Source organism: Carcharhinus amblyrhynchos, chromosome 14 (assembly GCF_965287045.1).
Source record: "Carcharhinus amblyrhynchos chromosome 14, sCarAmb.v2.hapA, whole genome shotgun sequence".
Classification (NCBI taxonomy): domain Eukaryota; kingdom Metazoa; phylum Chordata; class Chondrichthyes; order Carcharhiniformes; family Carcharhinidae; genus Carcharhinus; species Carcharhinus amblyrhynchos.
The window spans coordinates 53,638,728-53,664,618 of record NC_137337.1 but is presented as its reverse complement, the minus strand read 5'-3'; the positions used below and the strand labels follow the sequence as shown (position 1 = coordinate 53,664,618).

The 25,891-nt window shown below is 42.9% G+C and overlaps 1 protein-coding gene across 4 annotated transcripts in view; it reads right to left on the bottom strand.

Annotated features, from left to right (window-relative positions):
- The window catches only part of strn3 (striatin, calmodulin binding protein 3), a 270,890-nt gene that overhangs the window by 200,743 nt on the left and 44,256 nt on the right, over positions 1-25,891 (bottom strand). The gene's annotated exons all lie outside the window — the stretch shown is intronic.

Sequence of the window (25,891 nt, the reverse complement as noted above, 5' to 3'; positions counted from 1 at the left end):
AGGACTGAATGCAGAAAGATTGATAGAGGACCTAAATTAAGGTCAGGTTAACAACTGTTCTCCTTTTAAAGCTTTTGTTCAAGAGTTCTACTCAAGTACACTTATTTAGTATTTCAAAGAACTTGATCAGAAATAATTTAGTTAGGAAATAATAAGTTATGTAATTTTAATTGTCATGCATAATTAAATACATGAGCATAACTGTAAATCACAAGCAAAGTAGTTTTATATGTCAAACGATAAGTCACATCAAAAAATTGCAATTATAGTTTTCACGACTTTATTTCATCTCCCACAAGTAACATTAACCCTCTATTGACTATACGTTCATTTGGAGAGATTCTGGGGAAAGTTTGTTCACATATTACCACTACCTGTAATCTACACTTACTCATTTTTATCTTTGAAAAATCCCATGTGAACTGGGCAGGTAGTGACACTATAGACTTTTATCCATTAGATCCTTGGGAATGCATGCGTCAATTTGATCTCCAACATCATCTGTCAAAGAATCATACCCCAAATGAGGGGTACTCTTTTTCTAGTCTAACCCAAGTGGGATCTAAGAATTTCTTGTAGATCAGCAAATCCAAAGATCTACTCCTGTGGATCAAAATACAAGGCTCTAGGAACAGAATGATCCCATTAATCCAAGTTTTAAGCTTTTTCCTGACAATGAAAGGTGGAAGCAAACAAGTTGAACACATCCTTGGGATTTTATAACTTGCAGACCTGTATAGGACAGACAGAGCTTCACCGATCATATCAATGTTCTTTAATCCTCCCTGGGCCATGACCGTGTGAACACAGTGATTCAAAATGAATAAAGGTACAGCACAAGAACAGGCCCTTCGGCCTTCCAACACCGTGCCCATCATGATACCGTAGCTAAACTTAAAATAAAATCCTTCTGCCCTTACTCGGTCTCTGTATCTCTTCATTCCCTCCCTATTCAATTACCCATCCAGGTGCCTCTTAAATGTTGCTAATGTGTCTGCTTCCACACATCCTCTGGCAGCATGTTTCAGGCATCCACCATGCTCTGCTTGAAAAACTTACCCCGCACATAGAACATAGAACATTACAGCGCAGAACAGGCCCTTCGGCCCACGATGTTGCGCCGACCAGTTAAAAAAGCAATGACCCTCTAACCTAAACCAATCCCTTTCCATCCATAAACCTATCCACGGATCTCTTAAACGCCCCCAAACTAGGCACATCTACAACTGCAGCAGGCAGGGCATTCCAATCCCTCACCACCCTCTGGGTAAAGAACCTACCTCTGACATCCATCCTATATCTACCACCCCTTAATTTAAAGCTATGCCCCCTCGTGCTAGCTTTCTCCATCCAAGGAAAAAGGCTATCACTGTCCACCCTATCTAAACCTCTAATCATCTTATATGTTTCAATAAGGTCCCCTCTTAGCCGCCTTCTTTCTAACGAAAACAACCCCAAATCCCTCAGTCTCTCCTCATAGGACCTTGCCTCCATACCAGGCAACATCCTTAAACACATCTCCCTTAAACTTCCCCCCTCTCACCTCGAACCTGTGCTCCCTTGTAATTGACATTCCATTCTGGGAAAAAGCACCTGACTAACCACTCTATCTATCCATCCTGTAATTTTGTAGATTTCCATCAGGTCTCCTTCATCCTCACTCTTTCCGGTGAAAACAATCCTAGTTTATTCAACACCCTCAAGTCTAGGCAACATCTTGGTGAACCTTCTTTGAACTCTCTCCAAAGCTTCCATGTCCTTCTGGTAGTTTGGTGACCAGAAATGCACGCAATATTCCAAAAGCTGCCTGACCAAGGTTTTATACAGTTGCAACATGATTTCCCAACTCTTGCACTCAATGCGCTCGCCGATGATGGCAAGTACGTCATATGCCTTCTTAAATCACTTTAGCCACCTGTGTTGGCACTTTTAGGGAACTGTGGACCTGCATACCCAGATCCCTCTGTATGTTAATATTCCTAGAGATTCTGCCATTTACAGTATAATTCACACCTAACTTTAATCCTCTAAAATGCATTTGGCTGGATTAAACGTCATCTGCCAACAAGGGAACAACGCTGGCTATTCACCAGTCCTCTGGAACTTTGCCTATGATCAAAGAGGATGTGAAGATGTCTGTTAAGGCCCCAACTATTTCTCCCCTTGCCTCCTGCAGTAATCTGGAATCAATCCCATCCAAGCATGGGAATTTGTCTACCTTAATGCAATTTAAGATACCCAACACTTCCTCCTTTGATATACTGACATTCTCTAGAGCATTCACACACCTATTCCTGACCTCAACATCCATCATGTCCTTCTCCTTGATGAATACCAACACAAAGTACTTATTAAGGATCTCACCCACTTCCTGTGGCTCCATGCATAACTTCCCTCCATTGTATTTGAGTGGACCTACTCATTCACTTGCTACCCTCTTGCTCCTAAGATATGCATAAAAAGCCTTGGGAATCCCTCAATTATTTACAATATGAAGGTGCAAGATTTCTTCTCTCAATGTTACTTAATCAATTGCCATTGAGTGGAAGAGCATCAATTTAAGAAAGCCATCAAAAAATCTAATGGGGGAAATCAGGGTATTTCCTTTGTCCAAAGAGTGGTGAGAATGTGGTAATCACTATCATGGGAAGTACATATTATAAAAGCGATGTGGAGATGCAAGCGTTGGACTGGGGTGGGTACATAAGAAGTCTCACAACACCAGGTTAAAGTCCAACAGATTTATTTGGAATCACGAGCTTTCACACCACTGCTCCTTTCTCAGATGAACGCATGACTCATCTCAGGATGGAGCAATGCTCCATGATTCCAAATAAACCTGTTGGACTTTAACCTAGTGTTGAGAGACTTCTTACTGTGCCCATATTATAGATGCATTTAAGGGGCTTTTGGACAAGTTTATAAGGGAGAAGGGAATGACTTGGAAGAGTAAAAGGTAGGAGAAGGCTAAAATGGATCAAAATACAGGCATTAGCCAGTTGAATTGAATGGTTTCTGAACTGTATACTTCTATGTAATTCTATGAATACACTCTGTCTCCAACGTTTGGCACAGAGAAGATTTTGATGACAAAAAGATTTCAAACCAAGAAAAAGAGAATCCCAAAATACCTGGCCAAAGTAATGGATTTTATGGAGTCTCTTAAAAGGGAGAGAGAGAGAGATGTGTAAGAGTTTATGTATGGATTCTTAAGTGTGAAAGCTAACCAATGGTTTTCAATGGTGTACCACGAGAGCCATGCATCAACTATAACTGTACTTAACCGCAAAGTGTAAACTTGTGGCCTAGCAAATCCCCTACTCTACCATTACTACCAAGCTAGTGGACCAAACCTGGTTCCATGAAGAGTGCAGGAACGGATGCCAGAAGCAGCACCAGGCAGTTCCACAGCCAACGGATCAGATCTCACCTCTACAGCCCTGCCACATCCAGTCATGAATGGTGGTGAACAATTAAATAACTCACAGGAGGCGGCTCCACAATATCCCCATGCTCAATAATGCAGGAGCACTGCACATACGTGCGAAATATAAGGCTGAACATTAGCTCCAAACTTCAGACTGAAATGTCACCTCGGCTCTCTCCGTAGGATTCCAGCATCACAGAATCCAGTCTTTTGCCAATACGCTTCACTCCATGATATCAAGAAGTGGCTGAAGGGCATTACGGTCTGGGAACAGTACTGAAGACTACTGCTTCAAAACTTGCCAAGCTCCTATCCAAGCTGTTCCGGTATAGCTACAACACCGGCATCTAGCCAACAATGTGGAAAATTACCCAGCAATTTGTTCTATACACAAAGAGCAGGATAAATCAAACCAGCTAATTAACACTCCATCAGGCTACTCGGGATCATCAGTAAACTGATGGAAAGAGCCATTTACAGCGCTGCTCAACGATAACCTGTTCACTGATGTTCCGGTTGGGTCCCACCAGAGCCACTCAGCTCCTGACACCATTACAGCCTTGGTTCACTAAAGATGAGGTGTGGAGAGAGAAACAAGAGTTCATGTTTCAACCCCATTATCATTTTTCTTTGGAACTGAAGAGTGGTGATAGTTCTTATGCTGTTTAAAAAGGAGATGGGAGAGAAGGTACAACAAAATGGAAGGTCAGCGGCAGGTTAGGGGGTGGAGGAGATTAAAAATTAAAGATTTTTTTTAAGTGTCATAAGTAGACTTACAAAGAACAAAGAAAATGACAGCATAAGAACAGACCCTGCAGCCCTCCAAGCCTACACCAACCATCCTGCCCAACTAAACTAAAACCCCCTATCCTTCTGGGGACCATATCCCTCTATTCCTGTCCTAGTCATGGATTTGTCCAGATGCCCCTTGAAACTCACTATTGTATCTGTTTCCAGTACCTCCCCTTACAGTGAGTTCCAGGCACCCAACACCCTCTGTGTAAAAAACCTTGCCTTGTACATTTTCTTTAAACCTTGCCCCTTGAACCTTAAACCTGTACCCCTAGTAATTGACTCCTCCGCCTTGGGGAAAAAGCTTCCGACTATCCACTTTGTCTGTGCCTCTTATAATCTGGCAGACTTCTATCAGGTCTCCCTCAACCTCCATCGCTCCAGTGAGAACAAACCAAGTTTCTCCAACCTCTCCTCACCGCTAATGCCCTCCATACCAGGCAACATCCTGGTAAATCTTTTCTGTACCCTCTCCAAAGCCTCCGCATCCTTCTGATAGTGTGGCAACCAGAATTAAACACTATATTCCAAACGCAGCCTAAGATTCGATAAAGCTGCAATATGATTTCTAATTTTTAAACTCAATGCTCTGGCCGACAAAGGCAAGCATGCAGTATGCCTTCTTGACTACCTTCTCCACCTGCGTTGCTGCTTTCAGTGACCTGTATACATGTACACCCAGATCCCTCTGTCTATCAATACTCTTAAGGGTTCTGCCATTTACTGTATATTTCCTATCTGTAATAGACCTTCCAAAACGCATTACTTCACATTTGCCCGGATTAAACTCCATCTGCCGTCTTTCTGCCCAAGTCACCAACTGATCTATATCCTGCTGTATCCTCTGATGGTCCTCATCACTTTTCGCAAATCCACCAACCTTTGTGTCATCCCCAGACTTACTAATCAATCCAGTTACATTTTCTTCCCAATCATTTTTATATGTCAAGAACAGCAAAGGTCCCAACACTGATCCCTGATGAACGCCACTTGTTACAGGCCTCCATTCAAAAACACATCCTTCCACTGCTACCCTCTATGACCGAGCCAATTCTGTATCCACTTTGCCAGCTCACTTCTGATCCCATGTGATTTCACCTTTTGCACCAGTCCATGAGGGACCTTTTCAAATGCCTTACTGAAGTCCATGTAGACAACATCCACTGCCCTAACCGCAATCATCTTCGTCACTTCCTTGAAAAACTTGATCAAGTTAGTGGGACATGATCTCCGCTTCACAAAACCATGTTGCCTCTCACTAATACATTCACTTATTTCCAAGTTGGAGTAAATCCTGCCTCAAGAAATCCTCTCCAATAATTTCCCTACCGCTGATGTTTGGCTCATCGGCCTGTAGTAACCTGGATTATTCTTGCTACCCTTCTTAAAGAAAGGAACAACATTGACTATTCTCCAATCCTCTGGGACCTCCCCTGTGATGTGGAGATGCCAGCGTTGGACTGGGGTAAGAACATAAGAAATAGGAGCAGGAGTAGGCCAACTAGCCCTTCGAGGCTGCCCCGCCATTCAATAAGATCATGGCTGATCTGTCGTGGCTCAGTTCCACATTCCCGCCCTCTCCCCATAACCCTTAATCCCCTCTCTCATCAAAAACCCATCAACCCGCGTCTTAAAAATATTTAGCGAGGCAGCCTCCACCACTTCAACGGACAGAGAATTCCAGAGATTCACCACCCTTTGAGTGAAGAAGTTCCTCCTCAACTCTGTTCTAAACCGCCCCCCCCCCTTTATCTTGAGGCTATGCCCCCTAGTCCTACTATCCTTTCTGAGCGGGAAGAGTCTCTCCGCCTCTATCCTATCCATCCCATTCATCATCTTATACGTCTCAATGAGATCTCCCCTCATTCTTCTAAACTCTAACGAGTACAAGCCTAATCTATTCAGCCTCTCCTCATAGCTCAACCCCCTCAACTCCGGAATCAGCCTAGTAAACCTCCTCTGCACTCCCTCCAAGGCTAAAATATCCTTGCGTAAGTACGGCACCCAAAACTGCACACAGTGCTCCAGCTGCGGCCTCACCAATGCCCTATACAACCGCAGCAAGACCTCCCTACTTTTATATTCAATCCCCCTCGCGATGAAAGCCAGCATCCCATTCGCCTTCCTGACCACCTGCTGCACCTGCAAGCTAGGTTTTTGCGACTCATGCACAAGGGCCCCGAGGTCCCTCTGCACCGTCGCCTGCTGCACAGTAAGAAGTCTGACAACACCAGTTTTAAATCCAACCGATTTATTTGATAGTAAACTCACAAGCTTTCTGGGTTTTCCCCTTCATCAGGTGAATGGAGAGTTCTGGCCTCAAGACAGAGCATATAACAGCACAGACAGTTTACAGATTACAGCACAGACAGTTCACAGTAATCTGTAAACTGTCTGTGCTGTTGTATGCTCTGTCTGAGGCCAGAACTCTCCTTTTGCCTGACGAAGGGCAAACCCTGAAAGCTTGCGAGTTTACTATCAAATAAACCGGCTGGACTTGATCCTGGTGTTGTGACCTCCCCTGTAGCCAGTGAGGATACAAAGATTTCTCTCAAGGCTCCAGCAATTTCTTCCCTTGCCTCTCTCAGTATTTTGGGGTACATCCCATAAAGCCCTGGGGACTTTTCTATCTGAATGTTTCTCAAGAACCCCAGTACCTACTCCTTTTTGATCTCAACAAGACTCAATCAATCTACACACTCTTTCCCAGATTCATCATCCACCAAGTCCTTCTCTTTGGTGAATACTGGCAAAGTACTCAGTTAATACCTCACTCATTTCCTCCGGTTCCATGCATATACTTCCTCACTTGTCCTTGAATGGCCTTGAGGGACGGAGGCAGACCTCTTGCTCATTATATATGTATAAAAAACCTTGGGATTTTCCTTAATCTTGTTGGCCAATGATTTTTTGTGACTCCTTTTAGCCCTCTTTACTCCTTGCTTAAGTTTCTTTCTATTTTCCTTGTATTCCACACTTGCTTCACGTGTCCCAACCTCCTAGCCTTGACAAATGCTTCCTTTTTCTTAGAATCTTAGGCTCGGCTCACAATATCTCTCATTATCCAAGATTCCCAAAACTTGCCATACTTATCCTTTATCCTTACAGGAATGTGCCAATCCTGAATCTCAATCAACTTACACTTGAAAGCCTCCCACATGCCAGGTGTTGATTTGCCCTCAAACATCTAACCCCAATCTACATTCTTCAGTTCCTGCCTAATATTGTTGGAACCAGCCTTCCCCCAGTTTTGCACCTTAACTGGAGGACTCAGTTTTCTTTATCCATCATTCACTTAAAGCTTACTGAAGTTGCTCCCCTACTGAAACGTCAACTACCTGGCCGGGCTCATTCCCCAATACCAGGTCCAGTATTGCCCCTTCTTTTGTTGATTAGCTACATACTGTTTGAAGAAGCCCTTCTGGATGCACCTTACAAACTCTGCCCCATCCACGCTCCTAGCACTAAGTGAATCCCAGTCAATATAGGGGAAGTTAAAATCTCCCACCAGAACAATCCTGTTACTTTTACACCTTGCCGAAATCTGCCCACATATCTGTTCCTCTATCTCCCGCTGGTTAGGCAGCCTGTAGTAAACTCTCAACATTGTGACAACCCTTCCTATTAATGAGCTCTACCCATATGGGCTCGCTTAATGAGGCGTCCTCCCGCAGTACAGCTGTGATATTCTCCTTAACCAGTAGTGCAACTCTTCCACCCATTTCACTTCCCCTCCTATCCTGCCTGAAACATCTGCATCCTGGAATTTTAAGATGCCAATCCTGTCCTTGCCTTAACCAAGTCTCTGTAATAGTAACATCATCATAGTTCCAAGTACTAATCCAAGCTCCAAGTTCATTTGCCTTACCTGTCACACTTGTTGCATTGAAACAAATGAACTTCAGTCCACCAGACCCTCTGATTAGCAACTACACCCCCACCTGCTCTTTGAGTCTTACTGGCCCTACTCTCTGGGGAAACACTAATGCAGGCTTACTGCTCCTTGACACCAGATCTTCCACTTCCCACTTCTTAATAGATGTTGCCGGGCTAACTTCTCCCAGAATGCACCAATGAAGTCCCTCAGCCACCTCTACCATTAACACTGCAATGAAGTTACTGTGAAAATTCCTTAGTCGCCACACTCCAGCACCTATTCGGGTATACTGAGGGAGAATTTAGCATGGCCAAAGCACCTATCCAGGTAACACATCTTTCAGAATGTGGAAGGAAACCAGAGCACCCAGAGGAAATGCACGCAGACGCAGGGAAAACGTGCAGACTCTGCACAGTGACCCAAGCCAGGAATCCAATCCAGGTCTCTGGTGCTGTGAGGCAGCAATGCTAAGCACTGTACCTCGCTTGAAACAAAAGGCAAAGGGAGTGACATGCGCACGATCACAATAAAATGATGACGATGAGGAGGAGGAGGACGACGACGACGACGACGACGACAAGGACGAGGAAGTAAACAGAGTCTTACAACTATAGATAGTAAAAGTACAGGAACCACAGAAATTAGTATTAGCTCACATGAATTTAAGCATCGGAGTCCAATGGGGAATTCTTTCATGTCAGATTTCTGGTTCAGTTGGCTAAAGACCAGAATTGTAGAATTCACTTCAGTCAATGCTGATAACATAAGATGGAGTCAGTTCTGCTGTTGATAGTTGGAAATCTTCCAGCAGAAACAAACTCATACAACAGGTTGTTCTGTGCTTGGAGGCCTACTTCTTGGTGGTTTACCAGCTGGGATGTTAATCAGCAGGTTGTTTATGAGGCTAAAGATATAATGTTGAAATATCCAAAAGATCAAAGACTTGAGTCATGAGACATGTTACATTACTGGTTAATTGCAGCTTAAATAGTTTGTGCTTCTGACCAATTTTTTTGTTCCTCCTTAAGAGAGAGGCAAAGTGATTACTAGTAGCCCTTCTAATCTAAAGAGTTTCAACCTCTCTCTTCCTGATAGTTCCGCTTGGGGGCACCAGTTCATTAGCATTTCCTTGGCTTCATTGATTTCCAATGTGAGATTCCACAGACAAGTAGCTCCCAAGACAAAAAGCGGGCCCTAAGGTCCTTTTTGGTTCAGCAGAATATAGTTTTTGATCATAGTATTGGATTTCTTTTCATATTGTAGAAACCAAACATACAGTTTAGAGCCCTGTCAGACAAGAGTGACTGCTGTTGTCATCAAGGTAGGATTTGACGGAGTATGGCATCAAGGAGCTCAAGTAAAATTGGACTCAATGAGGTGGAATCATACGTACACAAAAGACCTCCACCAACAATCATCTCAATTCCAGAACATCATTGCTGGTGTTCCTCAGGGTAGAGTGCTAGGCCCAACCATCTTCAGCTGCTGCATCAATGACCTTCCTCCCATCAGAAGGTCAGCAGTGAGGATGTTCACAGATGATGGAACAACGTTCACAACTATGTGTGATTCCATAGATAGTGAAACAGTCCATGTCCAAATGCAGTTTAACCTGGAGAATATCCAGGTTGGCAACAAGTGGGAACTAACATTTGTGCCACAAAAGTGCAGAGCCAAAGACCATCTTCAACAAGAGACCATCACCATTTGACGTTCAATGGCATTGCCATCACTGAATCCCCCACTACCAACACGCTGGGGGTTATCATTGATCAGAAACTGAACTGGACTGATCACAAAAATACTATGGCTACAAGAGCAGGTCAGTGGCTGGTAATCCTGCAGCAAGTAACTCACCTCCCGACTCCCCACAACTTTCAAGGCACAAGTCAAAAGCGTGATGGAATACTCTCCATATGCCTGGATGAGTACAGCTCCAATAATACCCAAGAATCTTGGCATCAACCAGAGCAAAGCAACCCACTTGATTTGTACCTGTCCCATGCCCTCCATCACCAACAAACAGTGGCAGCAGTGGGTGCCATTTACAAGATGCATTGCAGGAAATGACCTTATTGAGTCTTCCTTAAGACAGCACCTTCCATACCCACCACCACAACCATCTAGGAGGACAAGGACAGCAGATATATGGGAACGACAAGTTGGGCGGCACAATAGCACAGTGGTTAGCACTGCTGCTTCATAGCTCTAGGGACCTAGGTTCAATTCCCAGCTTGGGTCACTGTCTGCGTGGAGTTTGTACATTCTCCTCGTGTCTGCGTGGGTTTCCTCCGGGTGCTCCGGTTTCCTCCAACAGTCCAAACATGTGCGGGTTAGGTTGATTGGCCATGCTAAAATTGCCCCTTAGTGTCCTGAGATGCGTAGGTTAGAGGAATTAGCAGGTAAATGTGTAAGGATTAAAGGGGTAGGGCCTGGGTGGGATTGTGGTCAGTGCAGACTCAATGGGCCTGATGGCTTCTTTCTGCACTGTAGGGTTTCTATGATTCTGTGATTCTAAGTTCCCCTCCAAGTCACTCACCATCCTGGAACTCCCTTCCTAACAACATTGCGCATGTGCCTTCACTACAGAGATTGCAGAAGTTCAAGAAGGTAGCTCACCACCACCTTCTTGGGAGTAATTAGGGATGAGCAGAAAATACTGGTCTAGCCAGGGACACCCACATCTCAAACATATATTAAAAAAACTACAGTGGTTGCAGGGGGCCTTGGTTGAGGAAAAAGGGAGATATGTCAGAAGCATAATCATGGAAGGTTAGATATACCTGAGATGGAGGAACTGGGAAAATAGAAGAGAGCTATCACAGGAAACTGAGTGTGAGGAGCTGTAATCAAGATAGCTGTTAGAAGTTGGTGTGCTTATAATGGGAATTAAGTAGGCTATCCCCAGAAATGGGGACAACAAAATCAAAGAAGCAACATGAGTTTTGGAGATGGACCACGTGAAGGTGAGAGGATGGAATTGGAAGCAAAATTGCGGAATTTTTCCAGTTCCAGGCTAGAGCACGATATGGCACTGATACAATCATCGATGTACCAGAAAAAGAGAGTTGAGCAGGGACTTGAGTAGGACTGCAGCAAGGAATGTTCCTCACATCCCAAAAATGACAGGCATAACTAGGGCCCATGTGGGTACCTGTAGCAACACTATTTGTTTGGAGGAAGTGGCAGATGGGAGTTCAATGTGGGAAGTGTTACATCATCCATTTCAGTCAGCACAGTGGCAGGGCAGTGCAGTGGCTAGCACTACTGCCTCACAGCTTCAGGGACTGGGTTCAAATCTGACTGGTGTGGAGTTTGCACATTCTCCCGATGTCTGTGTGGGTTTCCTTCAGGTGCTCCAGTTCCCTCCCAGTCCAAAAGTGTGCAGATTAGGTGGATTAGGAACCATGCTAAATTACCCCTTGGTGTCCCAAAATGTCTAGGTTAGATGGATTAGCTCTGTCAGAGAGTAGGTACAGACCCAATGGGTCAAATGGCCTCTTCTGTACTTGTAGGAGTTCTATGATATGAAACCTGAAGACAAATTGGAGTATTTTCTAAGTGGCAAAAATAGTAGATGAGAAGAGATATTTAATGGCCTGAAATCACCAAGAGGTACAAGAGATAATTAAAGGCCATTTAAATGTCAGTTTTTATTTCAAGGGCTGGAGTGCAACAGAGTGTAAGTTGGTTTCAACTGTGGAGAATTCTAGTTAGAACCCTGCAGTTGGTTTGGATCTCAGGCAGAAAGTATTGGCCTTTGAGGGGTTTAGATATAGAATAATAGTGGGGTTCAAATGATTAAATGACGACAATAGGTTGCCTAGACTAGTCTTGTACTACCTTAAAAATTTAGAAAATTGAAGAGTTATCTAATTTAAATGTTCAAGATGATTCAAAGGATTTGACCAAGAGAAACTACTTTATCTGCTGAGGAAGTTCAAGCTGTAATATAATGTATGTTGGGGTTTGGGGTGCATAATGCCTGTCCAAGTATGGGGTCAGGTGATCCCTGGGGATTAGCTCCTCCCAGTGTGGGACACAGTTCTGCAGTGCACACCGACAATAAAAAGCTCCCAGAGGTCAAGTTACCAAGCGGACCTCGTGGTTTATTAGGCACAATAAGTGAATAGGTGCATACATAACAACTGGCAATGAGACTGCTTCACAGCCTACACATTCTGCTGGAATTCCAGTCTGGTAAAGAGGGAGGGAATAGAGCATCACCTCAGACTTCACAAGACAGTGCTAGAAAGGAACCAAAGCGTGGCAACCCTATGAAAAATGTGTAGGAATGTTCTGACTGCTGTTGCTTCGTTTGAATAGTCCATTCAGAGGAAAGTTAGTACTTGACTGGAAACCAGCAGAAAATGTCACAGGAAGCCATCACAGATGGGACTCGGACTGCAGTCAACAGCAGGAAAGAAGTGCTAACCACGGCCATCAAGGGAAGCAGCCGTCAAGGGGATTTGAACTATGGGTGATGGGGGCTTCAGGCCTAGACTTGTTCAACAGGAAAATTTCCACTTGTAGAATAACAAAATTGTGGCCAAATTCAATGCCACAAGCTTCTTCAATGAAGAGGCAGATAGCTGGATACCTTACACAGAACGCGGTGTTGATCTGATGGCTAACGACCTGGCTGTACCATGGGAAATAAGACCTTTACTATATAAGGCTCTGGTCAGACCCCATTTGAAGTACTGTGAACAGTTCTGGGCCCCATATCTAAGCGAGGATGTGATGGCCTTGGAAAGGGTCCAGAGGAGGCTCACAAGAATGATCCCTGGAAAGAAGAGCTTGTCGTAAAAGGAACAGTTGAGGACTCTGGGTTTGTACTGGTTGGAGATAGAAGGATGATTATTGAAACTTACAGGATACTGCAAGGCTTGGATAGAATGGACGTGGAGAGGATGTTTCCACAAGTAGGAAAAATTAGAACCAGAGGCACAATTTCAGGCTAAAGGGCTGATCCTTTAAAACAGAGATGAGGACGAATTTCTTCAGTCAGAGTAGTGAATCTGTGGAACTCTTTGCCACAGAAGGCCGTGGAGGTCAGGTCATTGAGTGTCATTAAGACAGAAATAGATAGGTTCCTGATTAATAAGGGGATCAGAGGTTATGAGGAAACAGTAGGAGAATGGGGATGAGGAAAATATCTGCCACGATTGAATGGCACAGCAGACTCAATGGGCCAAGTGGCCTAATTCTGCTCCCGTAGTTGCCGGAATGTGGCAACTAGGGGATTTTCACAGTAATTTCATTGCAGTGTTAATGCAAGCCTGCTTGTGACATTAATAAATAAACGTCAAACTTTTAGAAACTTTGTCTGTATAGCACTTAAGAAACAAATGAGAAATAAAAGAATGGCCAGGGTGAGGTTAGGGCCAGTCAAGAACTTGTGCATGGAGTCAGAAGAGATAGGTGAGACGTTGAACAAATACTTTTCTTCAGTGTTCACTAAGGAGAGGGGCCAAGTTTTTGAGGATGAGTGCGTGATACAGGCTGACAGGATGGAGGAGGTAGATGTTCTGAGGGAAGTTGTATTAGCAATTTTGAAAAACCTGAGGGTGGGTAAGTCCCCTGGGCCAGATGGGAAGATACTTTGGGAGGCAAGGGATGAAATTGCGGAACCTTTAGCTTTGATCTTTGGGTCCTCACTGTCTATAGGGACAGTGCCATAGGACTGGAGAATGGCGAATGTTGTTCCTCTCTTCAAGAAAGGGAACAGGAATGACCCTGGTAATTATAGGCCAATTAGTCTTACTTCAGTGGTCGGTAAGTTAATGGAAAGGGTCCTGAGAGATAGGATTTATGACCATTTGGAAAAATGCAGTTTAATCCGGGGTAGTTAGCACAGTTTTGTGAGGGGTAAGTCCTGCCACACAAATTTGAATGAATTCTTTGAGGAGGTAACTAAGTGTGTGGACAAAGGTAGAGCAGTTGATGTCGTATACATGGATTTTAGTAAGGCGTTTGATAAGGTTCCCCATGGTAGGCTCATGAAGAAGATATGGAGGTGTGGGACAAAAGGAAATTTGGCCAATTGGGTAAGTAAGTGGCCATCTCATAGAAGACAGAGGGCGGTGGTGGAAGGAAAATTTTCAGACTGGAGGCCAGTTACCAGCAGTGTACCACAGGCATCAGTGCTGGCTCCTCTGCTATTTGTGATTTTTATCAATGACTTGGAAGAGTGGGTTAGTAAATTTGCTGATGACACCAAGATTGGTGCAGTAGTGGATGAGGTGGAGGGCTCTTGCAGGCTGCAAAGAGACACTGATAGGATGCAGAGCTGGGCCGAAAAGTGGCAGATGGAGTTTAACCCTGATACATGCGAGGTGATTCATTTTGGTAGGACAAACTTGAATGTAGATTACAGGGTCAACGACAGGGTTCTGAGGAACAGAGAGATCTTGGGGTTCATATCCACAGAACTTTGAAGGTTGCCACTCAAGTGGCTAGAGCTGTGAAGCCATGTTTATTAACAGGGGATTTGAGTTTAAGAGCCATGGGGTTATGCTGCAACTATACCGGACGTTGGTGAGACCCTTTTTGGGATAGTGTGTTCAGCTCTGGTCACCTCGCTTTGAGAAGGATGTGGAAACATTGGAGAGAGTGCAGAGGAGATTTACCAGGACGCTGCCTGGTTTGGAGGGTAGGTCTTATGAGGAAAGGTTGAGGGAGCTAGGGCATTTCTCTTTGGAGCGGAGGAGGATGCGAGACGACTTAGAGGTTTAAGATGATGAGGGGGATTGATACAGTGGACAAGCAGAGACTACTTCCTCGGGTGGATGTGGCTATTACTAGGGGGCATAACTATAAGGTTCATGGTGAGAGATATAGTAGGGATGTCCGAGGTAGATTCTTCACTCATAAGAAATAGGAGCAGAAGTAGGCCATCTAGCCCTTCGAGCCTGCCCCGCCATTCAATAAGATCGCGGCTGATCTTAAGTGGCTCAGTTCCACTTTCTCCCCATAACGCTTAATTCCCTTGTCTATCAGAAATCTATCTACCCGTGCCTAAAATATATTCAGCGAGGTAGCCTCCACCATTTCAACGGGCAGAGAATTCCAGAGATTCACCACCCTTTGAGTGAAGAAGTTCCTCCTCAACTCCATTCTAAACTGCGCCCCCCCCTTATTTTGAGGCTGTGCCCTCTAGTTCTACTATCCTTCCTAAGTGGGAAGAATATCTCTACCTCTACACTATCTAGCCTCTTCATTATCTTGTAAGTCTCTATAAGGTTCCCCCTCAGCCTTCTAAATTCTAACGAGTACAGACCCAGTCTATTCAATCTCTCTTCATAAGCTAACCTCCTCATCTCTGGTGTCAGCCTGGTGAACCTTCTCTGTACTCCCTCCAAGGCCAATATATCCTTTCTCAAATGCGGGGACCAAAACTGCACAGTACTCCAGTTGCGGCCTCACCAGTGCCTGGTACAGTTGCAACAAGACCTCCCTGCTTTTATATTCTAATTTCCCTGCTTTTATATTCTATGAATATACTCAGAGTGGTTGGGGTGTGGAATAGACTGCCTGCTATGATAGAGGAGTTGGACACTTTAGGAACTTTCAAGCGGTTACTGGATAGGCACATGGAGCACACCAGAATTATAGGGAGTGGGATAACTTGATCTTGGGATTGGACATAGCTCAGCACAACATTGAGGGCCAAATCAAAATCACAAATAAAGCACCAATTTCACAAGGCTAGAGATAATGATGGTAATAGATCTGCGAGGGCTGGACTAAAGGTTTAAGACTCTAGAGTGCATTCAAAAATCTGAGAAAGGCAAATTGCAAGATTACTGCTTACATTACTGTCATCAGATATCACACAAGGCCAGCAGCCTGGTGCATAAATTACAGAAGCTAGACCATCAAAAAGAAAATTAACCAATTCTTGCACAGTATGTGAATCAAAGGGCCTTTATAAAGGCACAAAGGCAACCAACACCTCACTTTCAGTCGGCCCTTTGGAATGACAGTCCAAGTATGTGGTGCTAGTGCAACTTTAGTAAAGCTGGCATATAAATATTCAGCAGCACCAGCACAAACGTGTGAAACCATTTTTCTCAGTTTTGAATCAGATATAAATATGCAAGCAACATTATTGCCTAAAAACATAACTAAGCTTATGTGTTGATAACTAACTTGCTAAATGGCAACAATAAACAGGATTTTGGTTCTTTTCAAACTCATAGGTGTGTAGCTAGGTAAAACCTAACAATTTTCCTTTTTGATTTGCAGCTTCAGGCAGAATGACTCGAGCTTTGATGTCCTCTTCGTAATAAACAATCCAGTTCGAGTTTTTCTATGCAATTTGTATAATTAATATGTCTTCAAAAAGGGGTCAGCAATATGAATCCAGAAATGGTAATATCTTCACATAACAAAATAATTTGAAATGGATATAGTAATTATATCAATTTAAAAACAGTTAAGACCAAAATTAACAGATTACATTTTTAATTGCGAGATTAATCCGCTTGTTTAAATTGCTTAACAGCTCTAAATTTCTCCTTGTAGTGGTATATGCTGGCGAAGTTTTGCTTCTGTTTACATTCCATCTACTCACTCGTTCCTTTTCTTAAAATCGTATTTATTAGTTTTTAAAGTAAGCCTATAATTATCAAGCAAGGTAAGATAATACTTACAATTTATTCCATTGGAAAATAAGTTGTCAGCAGGGAAAGATGAAAAGCAACAGCTGTTTAATGCAACTGCTTTCCAAAATCTACATCTGTTGCATAGACTGAAATCAGTCTCTACATTTACACTATCAGTTAACCAAAAAATATTTCCTCCACACTTCATAAACAATGTCGCAGGGCTGAGCTCAAAACTATCTACTAATGTTTCTTCCTGCACGTACTAGAATTTGTTGATTATAGGTAAGTCAAACTCAAGTGAACTCAAAACAGCAAAAAATTGAGACCGCAGGATACAACATTTACTAAGTTTAAATCCTTGATAAAACAGAATAAAAGTCAGATACCAACATGTGAATATGAACAAAAATAGTAAGTGTGTTGCATTATTGTAACTCTCTTAATGCTTTTCTTAAATGTCATCTTATAGAAGGGAATGTAAAGCAATGATTCATCACATCTTCTACCTTCGCTGTCACTTTGCATTACCAGCTTATGTCCTATCTATTGATAATTTAGTATGGCCACTTTCCAAACAAATATTATCAACAATATGAAGTTTAAAGCAATGTCTGTTCCACAGTCTCAAATGAACTATACATAGAAATTGGAGTAGGTCATTCAGCTCCTTGAACTTGTTCCACCATTGCATTAGATTATGCTGATCTGTACCTTCCTTGTGCCATTTGCCTGCCTTGGTTTCATAATTTTTAACACACTTGCATAACAAAACTCTACCAAAGCTTAGCAGCTTTTGGGGGAAGACGCCAAATTTCCACTGCGCTTTGTGTGAACAAGTGGGCAGTGACATCACTCCTGAACACCCTTTCTCTAATTTTAAGGTTTTGGTCCCTCGTGTTATGTATGCACCTATCAACTTACGGTGCCGAAAGGACCATCAAGTAGGCTGGGTAATTTGAACAATGGGAGTTCATTATTGTAGGTGTGCACTGTTCCACAACCAGATCTCACAACCGGATCACACACAAATCCTCCAGAGGTCACCTGACCCACAATCAAGCATGTAGGTTAGGTTTATTTTCTATACCATTCATACATATTCAACATGTTAGCCTGTTGATGAACAAGTATCCAATAGTTAAGTAAAACTGTCCCACCAGAAACATGAATGAAACAGCTCAGTTACATGATAATTTCTCAAGCTCAGGTGTAACACTAGATCGAACTCGTTGATCTGGATGCAAAAATCATTCTGGCAGCAAGCATTAAAACCACCACAAGAAAACAGTTCCTCATACCATTTGGTTTTCACACGAGAATGTATCTGCAAATGCTGCAAAATAATTTGTGTAAAGAATTCTTGCTGCAGTTTCATGCCAACGTTCACACAAAATGTCACAAGACTTGGAAAACAAGAATCTCACCAGGGAGATTTCATTTTCCAATTCTCCCCACTCCTTGCCAGTGCTCTCTGGTCCTCTTATTTAAACATTGCAGGTAGGAGCATTGGGGGGCAGTTCAGATGCATTCATCCATGAGTTGCATGCTGTGGCTAAACATTAGGCTGTAAATCAAAGCGTCGCCTAACAAGCCTATCTATCAAATCAAATGAAAGCTAGGTTTTCAAAGAAATGCTTCTGGGAGAGAGAAAGGGGAATCCCTTCTGCAGAATAGTGTTGCTGTGATTTGGAAGCCTGCCAGATATCCCATGGAGCATGGAAATTAACATGACCAGGTCACTTCCACAGATCAGATGACTTAGATCAGAATGATGTCTAAAATCACCATGCCGTGAGTGATATTCAGGTTTCTCAGGGCTAGGAGTAGTCTAGCCACAAGGCTTCTTTCCCAGGGAGAGTGCAGAGGTCAAAGAACAAAGAAATGTATAGCCCTCCAAGCCTGTGCCAATCATGATGCCTGCCTAAACTAAAACTTTATGCACTTACGGAGTCCATATCTTTCCATCCCCATCCTATTCATGGATTCATCTAGTTGCCGCTTTCATATTTGCTCCCACCACTTCCCCAGACAGTGCATTCCAGACATTCACCGACTCTGTGTAAAACAACTTGCCTGCACATCTCTAAAATTTTCCCCACGCATCTTAAATCTATGTTCCCTAGTACTTGACTTTTCTAACCTAGGAAAGAGCATCTGACTATCCACTCTGTCCATGCCACTCAATCTTGTAAACCTCTATCAGGTCACCCCTCTACCTCTGTCGTTCCAAGTTTAAACTGAGTTTATCCAATCTCTCCTCTTAGCTAATACTCTCCAGGCAAGGCAACACCCTGGTAAATTTCTTCTATACCCTCTCCAAAGCACCCAAGGTCAACTCCTTCCCCGACCCAAGGTCAACTCCTCCTTCCCCCACCCAAGGTCAACTCCTTCTCGCAGCCCCTGAAGGACTCTTCCTCTGCAGCCAGGCAGTGGCACATGAACACTGCACTTACTTCCTTGACTTTCCCTCAGGTTTCACTGCATCAAATCCATAATGTTCATGACCAGCACCAAAGCCCGCCCGGTGCAGATCCCACTGGAAAGATGGGTGAATGGCAGGAAAGCTTTGAATTGGGCTCCAAGCCCATTAATTACATTCAATTTGGCAATTCTGTATATTCAGTGGGTCCCCACCCAATCTATGTAGGAACCTGATCAAGGCCGGCAGGGCAGACTGGGTGAATGGCGACGGGTTTGATGTCCATCAGGAATCTCATTTTAGCCCCAACACCCCATTCAGCGGGATGTCAGGATTCCCACCAGTGGTGAACGAGGTTGGTATATTCCTCTTCCTCCTCCGCCTCCCTCTTCTCTGTCCCCCCTGTAATTTAGTTGGAAGGTGGCACAATGGTTAACACTTTTTTCGCAGTATCAGGAACCCAGGTTCAATTCTGGCTTCAAGTTACTGTCTGTGTGGAGTTTGTACATTCTCTCCACGTCTGTGTGGGTTTCTTCCAGGTGTTTCAGTTTCCTTCCACAGTCCAAAGATGTGGATTGGTTATGATAAATTGCCCCTTATGTCACGGGACTGGTAGGGTAAATATGGTTATATGGATAGGGCCTGGGTGGGACTGTTGTCAGTGCAGACTCAATGGGACTCCTTCTGCACTTTGGGGATTCTATAATTCTAATTTGCTCTCTGCCTAGTTCCAGAATGTGCTGCTATAAGAAACTAACTTGAAAACATTCTATAAACTCCTCATCCAGGCTACCACTGCAAAGTCTTGATTTTTCAAGCTTTATGTGATGAAAGTCACTCATGACTGTTGCCATCCCTTTATCACAAGCACCTAATATTTATTTCTTGCATACTGCATCCTATGTTATGGTTACATACTTAAATACATTAGGCCTGTTGATGAACAAGGATCCAATAGTTAAATAAAACAATCCCATTACAACCATAAATCAAACAATCCACTCATGTGATAGTTTCTCAAACTCAGGCGTAATATTAGTTTGAGCTCATTGATCTGAGTGCAAGAATCATTCTGGCAGTAAGCACTGAAATCACCACAAGAAAGCAATCCCTCACACCATTCGGAAATACTGCAAATAATTTTTCAAACTTTAAAAATAAAATATCCAGAGAAAATAAAGATGGTCTGCTGCACTATTAATTTATGTAAAGAACTCTTGGCGTGGTTGCACGCCCACGTTTATGCAAAATATCACAACACTTGGAGAATGGTTCGCAAGAACACTGATTTCACCACGGTTCAAGTGCAGACCATCCCAGTGGAACAGATCCCTCTTTCCCCAGTACTGGTGCCAATGCAGCACAAACCAGACTTCAATTCTCCCAGACCCGTCTTTGAGCCATGTATTCATCTATTTGATTTTATGAACCCTCTGCCAATTTGCACATGGATCAGGTCAGGCCTGTAGACCATTCCCACGAGCGACTTCCCTTCCCAACTATTCCTCTTCTGCCAGTTCCACATCCTGATCACCTGAACCATGGCAATCTCTAACTACTGCACTCATGCTACCACTCCATGTTTACCTAGCTACCTATTCTTGAATGACAAATAGTTCTCAATACTTAGGACACAATCCTCATCATCCTGCAGCCATGTCTTCTTAATGGCTAAGTTCATATTTACTTCAATGTGCACCATCAATTTGTTTACTTTGTTATGAATTCTGTATACATTCAGGTAGAGCCTTTAGTTTGTATTTGTGTCATTTTTGCAACATCTAGTCTTGATTGCTGGTGCATTCTTATAGTTTATCTCTGTCCCTTCCTACTATTCTCTGACCCTCATTTCCCATGTTTCTATTTTTCTCTCTCATCTCATCTTCTATCTACCACATCGTTCCACATTTGATCCCTCGCCCAGAGATTTAAGTTCATAAGAACACTGATTCCACCGTGGTTCAGGTGCAGACCGTCCCAGTGGTACAGAGCCCTCTTTCCCCGGTATTGGCGCGAGTGCAGCACAAACCAGGACCCACTTGTTTCACACCAGTCTTTGAGCCATGTATTCATCTACTTGATTTTATGAACCCTACGCCAATTTTCACATGGGTCAGGTAACAATCCTACTGAGATTATAACGTTTAAGGTTCTGATTTTTCATTTAGCATCTAGGTCCTCATACCCTCTATGTTGAACCTCTTTCCTAGTTCTACCAATGTCATTGGTACCTACATGGACGATGACAACTGGATCTTCCTCCTGCCACTATAAGTTCCAGCCCTAGGGCCGAAATCCCAAACCCTGGCGCCAGACAGGCAGCAGAGCTGTCTGGACTTTGATCTGAAAGTTGAATGCTCAAAACTTAGCATGGAAGACATAGCTTTTGATTCAAGGAGCAAGAGGGATTTGTACCAATGTAAGTGTTCATCTGAACCATGCTGAGACTAGAATCCTAGAGACTCATAACCAGGGCTGTAGAGAGGGATTTAAATTAAACTGTGGGGGGGGGGGGGGGGGGGGGGGGGGTTCAAGTGAAAGGAGATTTAGAAAATTAAAAAGAAAGTACACTCCGCAGAAGGTCAGGCCCAAGATTTACAGCGAGTCCTACCTTAAATCCTACCCTGTCATCAAAACTGTGACTGAGACAGTGCAACATTGTTGGCATTGTGGTGTCAACAGATAAGCTGAAAATCGGTAATAATGTATAATGCTGTTTCTGCCTACTTGCAACCAGTGGCGCAAGTCTGAAGTAAAATGGTAGTAAGGAATAGATTCCGGAATCAATTTTCATCTTGTTGCCAGACTATAAATGTGCATATTCTTACAACATCCTCAAATAGGGAATTCTATTTAACACTATTAACTGTCAAAACTTACATAATCTTCCATTAAATAAACAGGCAGTTTCTAATTTATTTTTGCTGAGTTGGGGGAGATTCAGCAATTAGAAACAGAAAATTCATATGGACTTCAGTGTGAGCCCCTGTGATTTAGAGAGATTATGCAAGGTAAAGATTCTGAAGTGGGTTAATGTTTTACAAAAAATATTTTGTAAGAAAAGATGAGCAAAGCATTGCCACAATCTTCAGAGAAATCCAGAGCACTTGTGCCTCAAAGGAAGAAGTCAGCAGTGTGTTCATCTAGTCTGTCACCCAGCCCTTGTGTTTCAGAATAGTTTAAAGCACATCACAAAAATCAAAAAGTCACTAAATAACTAGCTCTATGACTCTCAGTTTTCTGCTTGAGCTGCTAAACATAGCTGAGCTAACTTAGATAATGTTTACAGCTGGTTGGCCCTGATCCAGAACAGAAAATGCTTGAAATTCAATTGAACAGGTTCATTTTTTTTTGAAAAAAGGCTTGGCAATCAAAGGAGAAGATGGGCAGTCTTCTTTTGGTAACTTAGACTAGAGTCACATGGATGAAATACATGAACTCTTGTTTCTCTTTGCACAGTTGTTTCAGACCTGAATTTTTCTAGCGCTTTGTTTTTAATTTCAAATTTCCAGCACCCACAGTATTTTGCTTATATTTTAGTGTCACTGCCAGAAATGTCAACCTTAAAGAAATTCTGCTTTTCTCGCCAACAGGTTTTCTATTTGTCTTTTTCACCTCTGTCATCTTCATTACTTCTCATTTCCTTCCTGGTGTTTATCAAAACTCACCTTCACAGCCACACAAGTCATATTGGACTCAAAATGTTAATTCTGTTTAATTCTCCACAAACGTGCTGTGTTTTTCAGCACTTTACTGTTTTTGTTTTAGATCGCCAGCATCTGCAGAATTTTGTTTTTATTTTGATCCTAGTCCTGTTGAAGTATAACTCATCCTTTTAAATAAGTACCTTCTGTCCCAGAATTGGTTCCAGTGCCCAGGAATCTGAAGTCCTCCCTCCTGTACCATGCTTCAAGCCATGCACCGATGCTCCCCATCTTCTACTCTGACTAGTGCATGATACTAGAAATTTCAGAGATTACAATCCTCTAGATCCTATTTTTTAAAATTCCTCCATAGCTTCTGCAAATCAGGTCTTAGATCTCACTACCTGCCCTCTCTATGTCGTTAGTACCAACACATTCCACAAATTCTGGCTCACTCCCTTTTCCCACAGAGTATTTTGGACCTCTCTATGATGTCTTTTACCATTGTACTTTGGAGACAACATACCATATGGAAATCACAATAATGGTTATAGGCTTGCCTGTCTGTCCCTCTTGGAAATCTCCAATAACAATTACATTGCTACACTTTTCTGTTCCCTGTTGTACAGTCTCTCCTGCCCCTATGCCATGATCTAGACTGTATTCCTTCAGGGCACTGTCATTCCCAACGTTTCTAAACATTGAGTACCTATTTGAAAGAGGCACATGGCCCAAATAGTCTTCTTTCAACTCTTCTGCTAGTAATCCATCTACTAACCAGACCTCACTATCTGTGGGGGTGACCACCTCTTGAAATGTAGGATCAGGAAACTCTCATCCTCCCTGACACTCTGCAGCAAATCCAACTACCCCTCAAGTTTGGAAATCCTAAGCTTGAGTTGGAGCTACAGACACTCCTTACACACGTAGTCAAGACATGTAGTATCCTTAAGTTCCCACATGGTGCAGGAATTGCAAGCAACAGATCTCCGATTCCCATCCACAATGTAAAAAATCTCTGTCCCTGCTTAGTAGCCTACTTAAACTATTAATTTTAATGAACACCTCTAACTCTGCTCACTGTTTATACGCTTATCAATTCATCTATTGTTGTAGGAATCCTGATTGAATTTTTAAATTTCCCAACTCTTAACATGTTCCAAAACCCAAGTTTAGAGAAGGAAAAATCTGATCATGTGTAGATGAGGGAAGTGCAGTTGATGTAGTTTATATGGATTTTAGCAAAGCCTTTAACAAGGTCCCATATGGGTCTCATGATTGAGATGGTTGACACATGGAATTCAGGGAAACTTGGCTAGATGGACACAAAATTGGTTTAGTAATAGGATATAAAGAGTAGAAGGCTGTTTGAGTGACTGGAAGCTGGTATGCAGTGTGTATCACAACACTCACTGCCGGGTTGCTTATTCTTTGTTATATACATAAATGATGTAGTGATAATGTTGGGGGGGGGAATGCTAAGCAAATTTGCAGATGACACCAAGATTGGGAGGATGATTAATAGCCAAGATGGTCATAAGTTACTGGAAGATATAGATGGTTTAGTCAATGGGCAGAGCACAGGCAGATAATATTTAACACGGGTAAATGTGAAGCAATGCACTTTGAAGAAACAAGGAAGTATTTAATAAATAGCACAACACTAGGAAGCTCAGAGGAACAGATGGATATTGGGATACTTACTGACAGCTCCCTGAAAGTGGCAGAGTAGGTGAATAGGGTAGTTAAGGCAGCATATGGGGCACTTGCTTTTATCAGTCGTGGCATAAAGTAGAAGAACAAGGAGATACTTTGAAGTTGTACAGAGCGTTGATTAGGCCACAGCTGGAGTACTCTATGCAGTCCTAGTCACCTCACTATAGGAAGGACGTGATTGCACAAGAGAAGATACAGAGGAGATTCACGAGAATGTTGCTTGGGATGGAACATTTGAGCTATAAAAGGAGAGATTAGATAGGCTTGGGTTGTTTCCTCCAAAGCAGTAAAGGCTGAGTGGGGACATGATTGAGGTGTATATTTTAAAGGGTATAGACAGAGTGAATAGGAAGCAGCTGTTCCCTTAGTTGAGGGACATAGTTTTAGATTAAGGGGCAGGAGGAGATATAAAAAAAATCACTCAGGTGGTGGTGGGTATCTGAAATGTACTCCTGGGAAGGTAGAGGGGATCAGAAAACATACAACCTTTAAAAAGAATTTTAATGAGAACTTGAAATATCATAACATTCAAGGATACAGAACAAGTGCCGGAAAATAGGATTAGTATGACTTTAGTGGTAACTATTGTTAGTGCAAACTCAACGGGCCAAAGGGCCCTTTCTTCACTGGATGACTTAATGACTCTATAAAAGTAGACCAGCCACTTATCTTCTTCCTTGCGAAGCTTCACTGCGATTTTCTTTAAAATTGCAGTCAGCTGTAAACCCACAGATGATCTCGCACTGCTCTCTCTCAGGCTCACTGTTCCATGCTCTCACCACTCCCCCCACAACTTTCTCTTTCATCCATTTAACTACAGTTGGCATAATTCCAAGCAGAATCCACATATTACTTGCTTCACCTTGCATAACTTTGAGATATTTCCACTTTTTTTTATGGAGTATCTTCACTTTGCTGCAGGATCTTGGGGTAAGAAAGGGGAGGGTGATAATGAAGTAGACTTTTTTCGCGGCAAACACTGAGAGGTGCACATATGTTGTCAGAGGGACTTTGACTGCTGGCTGTATGCAGTGACATCACAGGAGTGAACACTGATCTTCTATCCTGATTTCATTCATGTTTCCTGCTGTTAGAACCAAGGGTCAAAACACCTTAAAGATGAAGCAAAGCAGTGGCAGAAGAGGAAAGAAAAGGAAGCAAAACTTGTACTCCAGATCCCATTTACTTGTGGAACTTTCCTGCCCTACACGTCAAAATATCTGTGTCAAGAATCAACCTGTCAGGTCACAAGAAGGTCCATGGCAGACATTTAACCCCAAGTAGATGTTATCCTCGAATCGTGGAACAGCGGATGATAACAATGCAATAGATTTTCAAGTTAGTCTATAACATGCACAACTAATTATCCACACTGTGTTGTTACGCAACTAACATAAGAACATA